The following is a 12,147-nucleotide window of genomic DNA, read 5'->3' as shown; positions in this document are numbered from 1 at the left end:
TTCTCACAAGACTTAATTGGTTCTGCTGTTTCTCGTCTGCACCGGTTAATGGCTTCCTGTTGCGGCCCTTTGGTAATTCAGTTGTAATGAGCTGTACAAATAACGTCGTCTAAAATTTAACAACTAAAGATGAATGAAAATACGTATTAAATATTATTATAATTGAAGAAGTAAAATTAATCAGTATATACAAATTTAAATAAAAATATATTTTCTGTCATTTAGGAAACATTTATTAGTATCTTTTTCAAATAACTTGTAAGTTAATTTAAAGTGAAACCACAATACATTTATTTAATAATGGAAGCTATTGATAGGTACTGATGGCACCGAGTGGGATCTGTCGAAACTGATGCTAAAACTTTTACATGACAAAATTAGCATAATTTTTTTGCATTTCCACGAGCACTACAGTTTTCGAATATATATTGACATATACAGGTGCATGTATGTGCAATATGTATATGTACATATATATGTGAGTCTCTGAAGAACTTGCGCCTTGCTTGAATTTCGTGCTTTCACCCATTGCTTTTCAGCCGTATTTCATGGATAAACTTCCTTGAAGACGCCAGTAATAAACAAACTCTTGATCATCTGTGGTAAGAGCTGATCAAGTTAGGTTCAACGAAACCTGAATTTTCGCAAACGTCCAGGGAATACTTTGGATTTGTATATGAACTTTTTTCTTATTCTTTATACTGGTTCATGACACTTTGTAATATTACTTTTATATAATGTAATTGCATATTGTCTCCAAAGGATAATTGAGCTTCCTGAGAAATGTATGATGTGAATAGAATCTAAAGCTGAAAAATTATTACTAAAATTTAGCTATTGAAAAGGTAAAGGAAGATTTTGAGTGAATTTATGTCTGTGCGTGTGTGTGTTTGAGTATGTATGTGTCTGTGTGTGTCTTTGTCAGAGAGAGAGAGAGAGAGAGAGAGAGAGAGAGAGAGAGAGAGAGAGAGAGAAGTAAATAACCAACTGTAGTACATAAATGTTTTATTTTCATAGAAGCCAGTGTCGCATTTGTTGCATGCCGTTTCAATGGAGCAAATAGCTGCAACAGGAGTAACAGTACTACATGCTATACTAACTTTTACTTGTAAACTAATCTTCTCACTAGTAAAGACTTAAATCGAGGTTAAAGGCAATTCTTTGTCTAAATAAAAATGCACTTGATATGTAGCCGACTGGTAAAGCAACTCATTTATTCTAAACAGTCTCCTGATTACCTACTGGCTGCCAGGAATTTATGTTAAGATTCTTGAATGAAGGTAGTTAATTTTAGCTCTGTTTAGATCACCTTTTCATTAACAGTAGAGAAATACTGAAACGATGGAAATTGTCAAGTACCATAATGAACCAATGACGTTTTATTTTAGTAATAACTTCATAGAGAGTGGAGATTAGGTTTGTTAAAAATGCCTCTGAATAGAATTTCCATTACTATTTTTGGTGATATGACCTGTAATTGGGTAGTTGCATGTTAGGTTTTCCCGTTGCAAATTTCATCAGTCAGTAACTAAGCCTGGTGTGGTCATTCCGTCGGTGCACCGCGTGTGTGTGTATTGATTTATTGAATACGCCCCTTGCAGTTCTGCAGATTCCAGGGGAACATGACCTTTTTGACATAATGTCATTCTCAATATTTTGTTTGATTTTTCACTGCCTTTACGTGTTCAGTTGTTTTCGTTTTTATATCTCTTTCCTTTTTCCAGCGTCAGTGGGAATATCGGATATTTGTGATAGAGGATTTTTTGTCAGCTCCACATTTTTGTGCGTTATTTTGTTGTTTATATTCGAGTTTTTTTAACCACTGTTTCGTATTGTATGTAATATAGTTTTTCATCTTTCTTATAAAATTTTCATTCACACACACACGTATATATAATATTGTATTGGGGTTGATTTCTAGAATGTTTTTCTTTCTACCTTTCCTTGTGATAGTTTTTGTCAGTTTTATTTTAACACGCATTTACTAATTACAAACCTTGCAGCCATCATAATTTACTCTCAGTAATGCTGACGGCACTATTTCCTTAAACTCATTGTATACTAATACCCTTTTTCTTTGATACTTTTATTTTTTCTTTCCCTTTACTTCGTTTCCTTCTTTTTAACATCCTTTCCTCATTTTCCTTTTACTATTAATTTCAGTTTTCATATCTTTTTCCTTCCACATCCATTCCATAGGTTTTTGTCTTCCACATTCGCACTCTTAATATTTTCCTTCTCTGTTCTCTTTTATTTCCTTTTCTGTTTCTTCTCATCTCTGTTTCGTTCCTTTTCTCTTTAATTTTTCTTACTTTTGTCTTTCTCGCCGAGTACTGCGTGCAAAGTTTTTTTTTTTCTTTTTTTTCATGTCTTGTATTTTATCATTCCATATTTTTTCCTTTCACCACTTTTGTGTATTCCTCCATTTGCCGTTTCACGGGATTAAAAATTTCCCTTGTTTTAAAGCCAGTTTAAAACATAATCAAAAAGATTCTCTTTAGCTGTGTTCGTCCTGTGGCTTTCTCTCTCTCTCTCTCTCTCTCTCTCTCTCTCTCTCTCTCTCTCTCTCTCTCTCTCCTTTTACCCATTGGCTGTCTTATTGTCTTCATATCTTACTTCATTACATGCTTTTACCTCACCGTGTTATGATTATGTTCAGTATTTTCTTACTTTCATACGCAGCTCTTTTCCATTTTTTCTCATATATTTCTTATTTTTTCTGTTCTCTGCTTCTTCTTCCTTTTACTTTTCCGCACTTTTTGTTCTTTTATTCTAAATATTTTTTTTTCATACGAGCAATCCCTCATTCTTTTACCTTCAGTTCTCACCGAATATCTCTGACTTTTTCTTCAAGATTTTGTGCCTAGTGGTGATGATTTATTTCTGTGATTAACTCTCTCTCTCTCTCTCTCTCTCTCTCTCTCTCTCTCTCTCTCTCTGTTAAGTTCACTTATAAGTTTCTTGGTGGTCTTCATTATTGGGGAAAACGTTTTCTGCAATGCGCCGTTATGTTTAATCATTCGATTTTAATTTAAGATAGTTTTGCCCCACCACTAATATTTAGTCATCATCTCCGATAGTTTGTCATTAGAAATAGATTTAGTTCCCATGATCAGCATCATCAGGGAGACCACGTGTATCGTTTTTCAGTGTTAACTCGATATTGAGCTGACCTGATCTTTGTTTGAAAAGAAAATCGCATTGGACATTTTTCTCTTTAATGTCACTTGTCACGTTCTCATCTCCAAGAGTTTATACGCAGGAGGGTGGTATTATCGTGGTTTCACTGACCTTCTAACCAACCCTGACGCCGGATGGGCTCAATCATGACGAGGTTCTTGAATTTTTAAAGACGTCTGAACTAGCTCCCACTTTTAGTCAGTCGTCCATGTTATAGATGCGTAGACAGTTATTCTGTTTGGGGATCCAGAGACTAAAGTATATTTGAAAAATTCAACATTCATCTGTGGTAAACAGCTAAGATAGGTACTGGATGAGGTCAAAAGCTTGCTTTCCATTAGCGTGTTTTTCTCTGCGTAGACAAACGTATCCTATTCCATGTTCAGGTGCCTGCCTATTTAAATATTCAAGATGTGCATTAACAGTCATAAGTCGATGAAAAGTTACGGCTCATAAAGCTGCACTTGCTTGACAACATGACATCCATTGCCACTTAATTTTAATGGCATAGTAGAAGGAACTGCGGATTCCAATATGATCTGTCCCATCAAAATGGCGTGAAACATTCATGATATATTTTCCAAATTTGCCTTCAAAAGTAGCGTTGTATGTTAAAAGAAAAGTTCAGTGAATAAGATTTGAAATTTTCAGAGGACAAAGAAAAGAGGGCCTGTGTAGAGAAGCGGAAATGTACACAGTAACGGAGCCCTAATTAGTCACAGATGGCAGTGAAAGAGCGAAACAGATTAGAGGGATTTAGGAGAAGTCTCATGAGCCACAATGAGCGAGTAAATAGAAGAGTCGTCGGCAACAGGATTGATCGTCCGTTTGGAAAATTACCTGTCATTAGAGGAAAGGCTGCTGCTTATTGATTCCCATAGGCCATTGAATTTTAGATTCGCCGTCGGTATTGTCGTGTTCGGGATGGTGCAGTAACTTGAACGATGGTAATTAGCAAGCTGCGATCTTGTAATTGGGTGGAAATAATCTAATTGATTATTGGAATCGATATAAAATTGAGCAACGATGCAAGAACTAGCTCTTTGTGGGAAAAAATCGAAGCTAGTTCATTTACTTTGTTTTTTTATACGTTTAAGAGAGCGATCGTATGTAGTCAAAGCTGTCGTTTCGGACCGTTTGACGTTTAAAGTATTGAACCGAAGTGGAGTAAGGGACAGGATTCACTAGCTTCGACGTAAGAGGGGATTGGTCGACTATGGAGTCCGTTTACATGGCGAAAGAAAGAGTCAGACATTTCGAATAAACTTTAAACATTTATTGCTTAGTAGGAGATGGAATTATGCGTGAAATATGTACTTTCATTCACACAGTAGATTCATGAATGAAAATTTTTCATGACGTGATGAGGATACAGTCTGCAAATCAAACTTTGCCTGAAAAAAAATCGAATTCATAAAACAACCTGCTGGACGTGAATCGAATATTAAATATCTAAAAATGGGGGAAAGGAACAATCCTACGCATTCAGGAAGGTGAAAAGAATCCTGTGAAATGTTACGTTACTTTGTCTTAGCTTTTTATAGTCCTTATATTAAAGAAATGTATTCTTATTCTAGCTATATTTAGGAAATTCTTTTTTCCTTAAGGAGAGAGAAATTGGTTCTTTGATTCAAGAAATGACTTACACTGTTGATGACTTAACGCCTTGTGCCTCATCTCCAACGAACATCTATTTCATAGGGACGATAGTGAGGTTGTCTATAGTGTTACTCGACTAACCATGAAAAACATCTATATCATGAAGGTGTCAACTTGCGTCTAAGCATCTCATTGTCATCCAGTTCAACAAACGAAGTATTATCTGTGTAACTTTGCGGTGTGTAACACGAGTCGTTTTAGACCAGTTAGATAGGACAGTGTACGTAAAAGTAGTACACATCATACACAATTTAGATTGAAATTCTTTTCTTTATAGTGTTATTTTATGACCCAGAATCTCGCGGAGAACCTAAAACTTTCTAATACAATTTTCATAGGTGAACGTCATAGGAATTTATTTTATTTATAGGAACGGCGTGTTCTCATTATTGAGATATGATCCGGTTCCTCCACATCCGAACTTATTTTCAAGGAAATGGAAACTACATGTGACGAATACATTTAACACTTGAGTGGGAGAGTGCCGTTCATTCACAAGCATTCCATAAATACCACCAATGGCAACGTTCGATTCACTCGAAGCCCTCTCTGAGACAAAGCAAAAGGTCGGCATTTTATCTGGCATCCGAAGGCCTCCCGAACATGGGATCTGTTTTTAAATAGACCACAGGAGTTTGGAAGAATGTGAAGGTCACCTGTCGGGCCACCTACGAAGATCAATGTAACGGGATAGAATATGGAGATGGAAGCCAAAGGACGTCGTTGGGTATCTTTAGATGGTGGTGGCGATTATGATATTGGATGCTGGACAGAATGTTTCATCTAAAGTCGTTTGTTATTCCGATTTAAGTTATTTCTGGATGCCGAACAATAATAAACTTCACCTTTAAAACAGAGCTGCTCGATGTCTTGTGTCGATATTTGTTGAATGTAAGCCGTGGATAAGAAGATAATTATATTTAGCTAATCTTTTCACTATTGTAAATAAAATAAGTAAATAAGATAATTTTCAATTCCTGTACACAGTTAGTAAGAGTTTTTGAATTTTATTCAGTTAAATGTGTACATTTATTGAGGAAAGAACGTCTGAAAATTTCAGAAGTTCCTGACCTATAGTTTTAAATAATGAAAGATTTATTTTGTAGTCATTTCTGTTTTATCACGTATTGTGAATTTCAAGCCAAATTCGTGATGTCAAGATTACTAGGTGTGTTTCAGCAAGATAGCTTGAAAGCAGGGAAATGGCACAATTACTGTTAACGAGGAGTATAACGGTATGATATACGGGTAGTTCAGTCTCATAATGTCCCAGTAACTTAGCGTTTAGGTGCTTTATATATAGGTGGAAAAATTAAATGGGCTTTACTTTCACGTAACTGACACTTCATTCCCAGTTGCCTTTCCACATTTGGAAACTTTAAAAGGCAATTTTTTTTTTACCCATAATGACGCATGCTTGATTGTCGTCAGTGCTTCTTGATAACATGCCAAATAGGACTCGGTATATATTAGTTTTGGGTACTCTCTAAATCATTATTAAGGTTTCGGCACGTAATTAGATGCAATCGGGCTGTAACACTCGTCGAAGAAAAATCATCCGCCTTGAGGTCGCGTGGTACGCGAGGACTCGATGGCCCGCAGTTATCTGTTACTCCTTTCACGTCACTAAAGCGTTAAGTCGGTCAGAACCTCGGCCATTTAGTAGAATATACTGCCTGCCTCACTCTCCTCATTTAGACCACTATGGAAAGGACATTCATGTAGCAGGAATCCGTGAAATTCCCTTTTCTCCATTTGTTCAAATAAGTCCGTATCGCTTGTATTATTTAAATTTTTAATTCTGAATAAGATAAAAGGTTTTTATAATTCCATTTACAATATTCATTTGTTCAGAGTGTTTGATTTAAAAAATGAATAAACATTATCGTGCGTAGCTAACTCGAGGTATTGAATATTAATTACCAACATTATGTTGGACAAGCGGGTGCTTTGAAGAGAACTGAGTAGGCAATTTTCATCAAAACTGATTGTCCATGGGAAAGAGGCAAGCAATTCCATCTCTCATTGCCCACTCCTGGGCAATAAATGGGACCAAACAGAAGAAAACACCGAATTATTTATGGCGAATCTCCATTTCCCTCATTTTTAGTGAGAACATCGACTTAATTTGGATGAAATCAAACTCGATTACAACGTAGAATGTAAAAAAAAATTGTCTCTGGACCATTATTTGTATTTTGAGCAACCTATTTAAAGATCTTTTCCTGGGCGTGCTACGGTGCTAAGGTCAGCAAGAAAGAATAGGCTCCCCTAGAAATGATTCAAAGAGAACGGGTTTTCTCTCGTTCAGGATGTTTGCTGCAGTCCCACCGAACATTCGGTTTCCCATCCCCAACGATCCGAGCAGGAACTTTCATAGAAAATGTTTCTAGAATTAGAGGGCAGACAGAGGTAAGCTTGTTGCAGTTCATTTGGTTTATTTGCGTTCTGTGAGAAGTAAATCAGTCCGTATACCCATTATACATTCCTTATAGTAGTTCAAGTGATGTTAGTTAGAAGTTAAGGAGGGGCAAAACACACAAACACACACCTGTATGCATGCGGGTGTATAACTACCCCCAGTTTTCCCTGTAACATAGCACTTACAGATGGTTTGCACTTAACGCCTAGAAAATTGTACAAGGGATTCAAGTCTCGTCCCAAGTGCATGAAAATCATATCGTTCCAGGTTAGATTTACGGTTTGGTTTTAAGAGCAAAAATATTCTCCTTCAAAAACCTTTTGAGGCCGAAAATGACCGATAAAGATAAAGAATCTAAACTTTTTTAGGATTCCTTGATTTAGCCTAGTTTCACTGTTTGCTCGTGTATTCAAATTTTATTACTGTCGTTCTCGGTAACGCTGCGCGATAATCCTGAAATAGCTACTTCTTAAAAAAGACCGTTGGCCTAAATAAGGTCAGGCTGAATGGTTGGAGTCTTTAAATATTTATTGGTATGGGCAAGACAGCTATTGAATCGACCATGGGAGCCCTTTCCAAGATCCGGTATTTCAGTGACATTTCGGCCGCAGTGGGTCAGACATTCTTAAAATAATTTTATTTATTTGATATGAAGGTTTGTTATAAAATCAGTATTTATGCATCGTGCATTAGATTTAGGGAAATTTGAATGCGAATGATAATTTTATAAGACCGACGAAACTAATTTAATCTTTTATCCAGCAAGTATAAATGAAGTATTTTATGGGAATTTAATGTTCGTATTCTCTCACGAAATGCGTCATGCTGTTATGTTTTACATTTTGAATCCAACATACCACAAAACTCTCGTCCTATTAATTGATTATTTGATTAGTCATGAATCAGATCAAATTCAGTTAGAAATTATTCATGTCTTTCATACAGAGAATGGCGTTTCCATATATTTGGGAAGATTCAATATTCATTCGAATATTGAATTTTAGAAAAACAAAAGTCTGTGTATTCACAAATAACAATCTCTGGAAAGGGAGTCTTGATAGCCTTGGCCTTTTCAAAATATGGAGGAACTGGCTAACCTTCTTTTAAAACTTAATCACTTTTCATTACCGTATATTTATAGTTAATAAGAAGGATTCAGATTTTCTCATTTTTGGGAACCTAATTACCGGAAGAATAATGACTATCATAATCATTTAAAAACCGTAGTCTGTATGCCGCCCACTGCTGTAATAGTTCCTTAAAATACGAATGATAATTAAAAAGTAATTATAAGCAATTAAGGAACCCCTATATCCTTATCCAGCGGTGCTTCTGGACAAGGAATATCGTTACGGTAAAGTTAATGACTTCCAGGTCACGATTTTGATCGAATTAGTTCTAAAATTTCTCGGGAATTGTAGCAATAAATCAGTAAAATTACCTATAAAGTGGTCTTCGTATATGTTTTTTAATATATATACATATATATATATATATATATATATATATATATATTATATATATATATATATATATATATATATATAATCAGGGGAGTATTTTGACATCAAGAAAACGGCGATGACTGGTCTTTTCTGAAGACAGAGCTAATTATGAATAGCATTTTGTTATATTGTCATTTATATTTCCGAAATTGTTTTTGCAGTATCAGGAAAGAAGAAAATATTAACGGTAATACATTCTGTTGTCAGGAGCGTAATTAGTTCCTTTCGTTATGTGACTACACAGGTATTGATGGGCCTTCATACTTTCATACTACGTTCCAACAACAAATCAAGTGATGTCAGTTTCTGCTTCGTCTTTGTACATGTGACCAGTTGTTGAAATAAGTGTCAATCATTGCTTAAGGCCTTCTCAAAGTTTTTGGTCTCAAAATTAGGTCTGAAATGAGAGAAGTCTGCAACGGCAATATCTTTAAAAAACATAGGTATGTTTAAAAAGCGTACGAACACGGCAGGTTCATTGCTATGAAGGTATTTAGTCTGGTCACCTGCTTTCTTGTTAACTCTCATCCTCTTTCCTGTCTCATTCCTGTCCAAAGGATTATCTGGCACTTGAGTTGTAGCTGTATAAAGGGTAGGATGACCATAAGTGCGTAGACACAGACCTCTTTATGTTGATTCGGGTGCTTTAAGCATACAAAGATGCTCAAGTATGTTTACAGTACTTGTGTGTGGATGTATATAAGTCAACTCGTAAAACTGGATGTTGTGCTTGTTTAATCAGAATGATTGTCATAGTATCAGTTCAGTTAGGTATGCCCTCTTAGGCTATATCTTTGTACCATCTTCATTTCTAAACAGTTTATATACTTTTGCAGCAGATTTTTTTTCGAATCCCTTTTCTTGGGACTGCTGTCTTTGTTACTGGATAATAGGTCCTTTGTATATTTAAAAATAATGTAGCTTTTCGGTTATCACCAAAAACCATTTGCTGGAAGTAGATAAAACAAACGAAAATGGTTATTTACTTTAGCTTAATTTGCAATCCTTATGAATATATAAACTGAGGGAAGTCAGTGTTCTTTAATTATATTTATTCCCCTTTTTTCATGTAAATCATTCTCTTCTATGGGATTGTTCTGGATCTTAGTGATCGTTTAAATACTATGTAGATTTAATTAAGGGTATTACTGAAACACGCATACGAGTATATATGATATATTTTATATATTTATATATAATTGTTTATCTATTTGTGTCAGCATAACTATATCAGAAGGGAGAGACCGAGATAGAAAAATGAATGATTGAGAGAGGTAGAGAGAGAGAGAGAGAACCTCCGTTAAGAGGAAACTGTAGCTAGGCATCCTGGATTAAATTCCATCATAGTCGCCCACAGTCTGGAAATATGGTGAAAAATAATCTCGCTAACCCTTTCCATGGCCTCCCTAATGTATGGTAATGTGGCTATTTTGGGGGAAGTGATAGCCTTCATTTCTTCATTTTACTGGTTTCTCAATTCTTACTAGTGTAGAGGGGTAACAGGACTATGAATTACTTGTGTGTGTGTGTGGAGAGAGAGAGAGAGAGAGAGAGAGATAATCAAGGTCGGAAACCCTTCAAATTACATAATATTTTTTCGCCTCTGCCATCGAATTTGTGCCAAAGTTAGGTACGTCTTTCTGTATGTTTATTGAATTTAATGAACGTATTTTAATGAAAAACTTATTCAAATATAAGTAAGTTAATTTTATTTGCTTCAAATCAATATTTTCTTGTCTTGTTGGCCATATAAAGTACATAGACCAGTACATTTACTGATGATTAAGCCTCAGTGTTTATATGTGAAAGCTTATTTCCAATAACTTATCGATTATTGGTATTTTATTGTAAAACTTATAACACTATTATGCAGTAGTCCGTTTTCGATAATATCTAATGATTTTTTCTAGATCAAACGGAAAGATAAAAAATGAAATATTCATTTAGTGATTTTGTGGATGTAAAGTAGGCTTAAGCCTGGTGAAATAAAGGACTCCATCTACCAGTATTTGTATATATGTCTGTTTTTGTTTTTGTTTCTTTTGAATAGCAGAAAACTGCCAATTCTCAATCAACTTCAGTTTTATTCCTGTTTTGCCGCATAATTTCGAATTAAGAATAAAAGTAGTCATTCAAATTGATGGTTGCATTTCAAATTGATCTGTGACTGAAGATTTCCGGTGGAAACTGGTTTTTTTTTGTTTACTTGATTCTTTATGAAAATTAGTATCGTTACCTTTTCATCAGTTGATCGAAGTTGTGCAATGACCGCTATTAAGAAAGTATGGTATTCACTTTATTACTGTGTATTAATATCCTACCCGTCGATATTGAAAAGGACAGAGACACCTTGGATAAACTCGTCAATTGGATGGTGACAATACCCACTCTTAAATTCAGTGGAACTATGCTATTACTTCTGCCTTCTGTTTTTATTTGTTCCAGACGTTTGTTAAATCCACCTTTCTTTATTTTGTAAATGTAAAGAAGGCAGTGTCCTATACTCCTCACGTGGTGGGGGACATGTCGTTTAGTTTCGAGGGCAATAATTGCGCGAAGTCATGCGATACGTGTTTTCATTTGAGATCATCCAATAAACTGAAATACAAATTGAATGAGACATTTTGAGGTTGGGGGTTGGTTTAGGGGACAGGGGTTAGGGGTGGTTGTCGGCACCAAGGGAATGAGATGCACTGTCACGTTACCTCACTTTATTGCTCACGTTATTCAGGTACGTTGATTAGGGAGACTTTGCCAAGTTGATGGAGTTTCAAGGAGTTACAAGGATTAGGATGTCTCAAAGACTATTAGTTCATCCGAGGAGACATCGTCTGCTCACTTATCTGGAGAGTAGAAGTCCGTCGAATTGGACATTCGAAGGGAAGGTCTTGTGTACGTGCTGTTCTAAGGAATATAAGCCTCTCTTCAAACTGCTCTGTATTAAAGAGAATAGGTATGGTAATGGTAGTTCGTGGCAGGAAATAATATCTTGGCCTCACCAGTTATTTATGACGACGGGGAGTCCATTTTTTTTTTCATAACAGCTGTGATAGCGAAGACGATATTAAGAAATGTTCGTCCATTGTTCTTTGAAAGTAAAGCGGAATATATATTATCATATAATTAATATATTATATATAATATTATATTATATAATATATCTATATATCATATAGATATAGAATATATATATAACTCAATATCAGATATTCAGATACCTCGCCCCTTGATGGCAGGAACTGCTCAAAATAAACTGAGGTTAACTACATAAGTGCGCATTGTTACGCGAACTGGATAAGTATTCATCGGCTCATGTCACGCATTGATCAATATGATGTTAGAGTATATAACTAATTTTAAAATGAAATAACGTAGATCCAA

At 35.4% G+C, this 12,147-nt stretch overlaps 1 protein-coding gene across 1 annotated transcript in view; it reads left to right on the top strand.

The window, feature by feature from the left end:
* Positions 1 to 12,147, top strand: part of LOC135206936 (potassium voltage-gated channel subfamily H member 2-like) — a 1,544,997-nt gene that overhangs the window by 1,015,994 nt on the left and 516,856 nt on the right. The gene's annotated exons all lie outside the window — the stretch shown is intronic.

The sequence above is a fragment of the Macrobrachium nipponense genome, chromosome 31 (genome assembly GCF_015104395.2).
Source record: "Macrobrachium nipponense isolate FS-2020 chromosome 31, ASM1510439v2, whole genome shotgun sequence".
Classification (NCBI taxonomy): Eukaryota; Metazoa; Arthropoda; class Malacostraca; order Decapoda; family Palaemonidae; genus Macrobrachium; species Macrobrachium nipponense.
The sequence above is the reverse complement of the archived record's forward strand: the minus strand, read 5'-3'. Positions and strand labels throughout refer to the sequence as shown.